Raw genomic sequence first — 4,491 nt, 5'->3', positions numbered from 1 at the left:
ATTAACTTCAAAATGAATTTCACTTGAAATATATATATGTGTGTGTGTATGTGTTTGTGTGTATAAACTATTTTGCCAATATTCATACTATCTAAGAGCTTGCCTATATATTCATATTAGACTGTTATAATAATATGAAGACAAAATAAACTGAGGCAATACAACTATGGTAAAATTTCGGGAAATACTTCGAGGGTTTCTCTAGTAAATGATTTTAGCTCTTTAGTGGGAAAAATTAATCTTAGTGGCGTTGTAGATATGATGTTTAGAAACTCTTGTCTATCTTATAGAAATCAATAGGAGCACATCGATATAAACCTGCAAAGGGTAGCAATAGCAACATTAAATTAGAGGGCACCAGCTTGGTAAAAGTGTTTTCTTAAGCCTTGCCTTCTAGAAGGCTTATATAAGGTGATCATTTAAAAGACTCGAACATAAACAGATATTCAAAAGAATTTTGACTTAAGGCTGGAGGCATGGTTCAATCAGAGGATTGCCTAGCTCACGAATGCAAAGACCTGAGTACAAGCCCCTTTAACTGCCAAAAAAAAAAAAAAGTTAATGAGTTTGCCTTACTTTAAGAGTCTGTTTCCTTGAACAAGTGAGTCTCAGAATTTTTCAGGATTTTCTTCAGAAAAAAATGAATTCAAAAGAAAAAATAATATTAGTTACTATAGCATCATCTACTGTGCTACTTAACCTTTTGTCACTATGACAGAAACATGAGAGAAACAACTAAAGAAGGAAACACTTATTTTGGCTCATGATACCATAGGTTTTGGTCCATGTTCACCTGGCTCCATTGTTTTTAAGGGCTGTGGCAAGGCAGATGGAGGGAAGCCATAGAGAAAGCTGTTTAGATCATGTAAGTCAGAAAGTAAAGGTAGATGGACAGAGAGGGGCAGTGACAAGATGTGAGTCAATGCCCTGTATAGCTATCCTTATCTCAACCAGCAAAAACCCTTGTTCCTTCCTATTATTGCTTATACTCTCTCTACAACAAAATTAGAAATAAGGGCAAAATAGTTTCTGCTGGGTATTCAGGGGGTGGGGGGGAAAGGGAGGGGGCGGAGTGGGTGGTAAGGGAGGGGGCGGGGGCAGGGGGGAGAAATGACCCAAGCCTTGTATGCACATATGAATAATAAAAGAAAAAAAATGATGCCCTTCAGAGGCACAACCCAGTGAATTACTTCCTCCATCCAGGTTCCACCTCTCACATCTACCACCTCCCAGCAAGACTATACCATTACGATTCCATCGGTGGATTAATGACTGATTAGGTCAGAGTCCTCATGAATAAATCATCTCTCTCTGATTGGATCTGCCAGCTGGGGACCAAGACTTTAACACAAGAGCCTTTATGAGGGGTGCCTCATATCTAAACCATAACATCTGCACATTATTTACCACATAATATAAATTTCAATTTTTCCATTCTTGAAATAATAATATTCTTGTCATCTATCCTGCTAAAGCCTTTGCTGTCTACTTGAATAACATTTAAATCGGAATAAAATTTTCTCTGATTTCCATAGTGCTTAAAAGTGAATAAAAATGTTTATATCTAAGTTACAATTTGGAGTAAGTATTCTGAGATAAAATCCATATCGGGAATGGGGGAGTAAAGGAAAATGATGGAGGGAGTGAATTCCACCATGATATATTGTAAGAACTTTTGTAAATGTCACAATGTACCCCAGTACAACGTCAATATTTCCTTGATGGTAATACTGTTTGTTACATATCTGTATAATGATAATATTTAGGTATACGTGAAAATTGTTTTTTATTAAGAGATAAGAAAGAACAAATTTTTGCTTGAGATTAGGGAAATATAAATAATTGACCATACAAGTCTTCTTACTGTTTAAAGCTTTGCAGCTATATGGAATATTTTAAAATGCATTGTATTCTTAGATACATATCGGTGGGCTACATAGCTATCATTAATAAATGATTAAAATATGTCTATAATCTATATTTGAAGATTGTCTCAAATGAAGTTTAAATTACTCAAATATTCATAAGTACAGGGGTTTTCTTAGACTCTGTACTATGTGCAGACACAATTACTGTGTGTGGGACATCTCTTCAGAGGAAAATAAAGATGGTTTATTATAGAAGAAGATTGAAATACATTTTCAGAAATAATAATGAGCCTGCCAAGATTGAAAGTTACATCTTATCAGCCAAAGGTAAAGTAGTTGGAATAAAAAATGTATAACACAAAATAGAACAGTGAAATGAAGGAATAATTATAAACTTAAGGAAAGTATCACAGCATTATACACAATGAAACTGATATCTGATTGCCCTTGGCCATACATTGACTAAACATGATGAATGGAATGGATGTTAAAAATAAGTAGTGTGTATTTCACTTGCACTTCCTTCTTTCAAGTATAAGAAAAGCCTTTGTTAAACTATTTCTCAAGGCTATATCCAGAATAAATCATTCAGGTCAGGTATACAATGATTTGTATCTGGCATTTTATTAGCAAAAGACTTGTATATCGGTATCAAAGAACTAGACAACATGGTACATGTAAAGAAAGTGCTATTTTCACAATACATTGGAATTCATGACAATAGATATCTTTTTTCCTAAGAGACATTATTCTTCCTAAGTATAATGCTTCTGCTCACAGTTACCATTAACATAATGGGTTAAATATAAGCCTCAATTTGCAACATACGTGTTTAGATCTTCGAGTCAGATTCAGTTGAGGATGTTTGACTATGTGCTTTATCCAACATTAGATTTGAGCAGTGTATTTCACAAAAGTGTATTAGTTTTGTAACTTTGACAAACATTCTAGACTTACTGTTCTGGACATAGTAGCTAGCTTATGAATTAAATTTTCTAAAGGGAAATGGAATTGTCACAAATTATTTCTCAGTAAAAACACTGGAATTTTAGATACAACAATAATTGGATTTAATCTTTCTTAACTCAAGATCTTCAAAAATTATCTAACAGGTAAGCGGACTTTAGATCTAGGGCAGATACAGCAATGTTGTAGGACTTGGGTCAGATGCTAAGGGGAGAGCACATACAAGAGGTATGGGGATAGGTAGGAATCCAAAACATAATAGTATTTGATGTCCCCACTACAGAGGAGCTAATACAAAAACCTTAAAGCAACAGAGGTCAATATAGGAAGGGGATCAGGAACTAGTGAAAAGGTCTGGTAGAGCTGAATCAACTTGGGTTGTAAAACATTTCTACACGGAAGCAATGCCAGAAATCTCTCTGTATAGCTATCCTTATCTCAACTAGCAAAAACACTTTGTCTTTCTTTTTATTGTTTATGTCTTCTCTTCTCCTCACTTCTGCCTGGAAGTGAGGGGGGCTGGGGGGAGAGGGAGGAGGCAGGGGGAATGGGGGAAGAATGGTTCAAATAATGTATGCACATGTGAATAAATGAATAAAAAAATTTTAAAAAGTTATCTGACAGGATGCAGCAGTTATGTACCTTGATATTTATCTGATTTGTTATTATACATCTGCACAAAAGCCTGTGCACAGTGGGTATAGTAATAATATCCATAATTGTCAAAACTTTGCAACAATAAAGATATTTGAGAGAATAGATTAACAAACTGTGATTCCTTCATGCAACTGAAACCTATTTATTAGGAGAATTGATATTCAGCCACATGAAGACATGAATTGAAGCATAAAGAAAATAATATAGATTTAAGTAACTTTGAAGATGATTGGAAATTAGGACTAAAGATTAAATGGATTATGCAGAAGCAATATATTGTAGTTGCTTAGATGTTTCCCATGAGGTATAACTTAACATCTCTGAAACCACAATATTGGAATTGAATAAGCAATGAATGGCAGATGATGGAAGCCAGGCTTCTCATTGGAGGTGGAGGTTACAGATGAAGAAGAGAAAAAAGCTTGAATGATCTTCAAAGCACTGGGCTAGTTGAGAAACATCAGTATGAGCTTATGCACATCTCAATTTGGATACAGTCAGATTCATGTAGACATATTTATTGACATGTTGATATGTAGACATATATACCATGACCTATCAACTTACAGAACCTAGAATCATTGAAGTCCTACTAGCCATGAATACAACTAGTACATGAATCTTATTTTCTAATACAATTTGCCAAAAATGGAACTGTGGTTCCTTAAAGAAATAGTTGATTTTAGGGCTGGGACCAAGATATAAAATATGATCCTGAAGCATTTTGTTTTGCTAGAAATGAGAAAGTTTTTAAATATGCACAAAAATTGTGGATATAATAACTAATTATGAATGAGCTTCAAATATCCAATGCAGAAACAGTGGAGATAAATTAAGTCCATAATCACCCAAATATAGAAAACTCATAGATACATACAAATTCAGAAAAATACAAATGAATGAATCAATGATTCAATGAGGAATAATGGACTCATATTTGATGCACGAGAACTCTAATTACAAGAACTTATAAGTTATACCAGTGCTCAGTCTTCTCCAT

Source organism: Castor canadensis, chromosome 11 (genome assembly GCF_047511655.1).
Source record: "Castor canadensis chromosome 11, mCasCan1.hap1v2, whole genome shotgun sequence".
Taxonomy (NCBI): Eukaryota; Metazoa; Chordata; class Mammalia; order Rodentia; family Castoridae; genus Castor; species Castor canadensis.
This window is presented reverse-complemented; position numbering follows the sequence as displayed.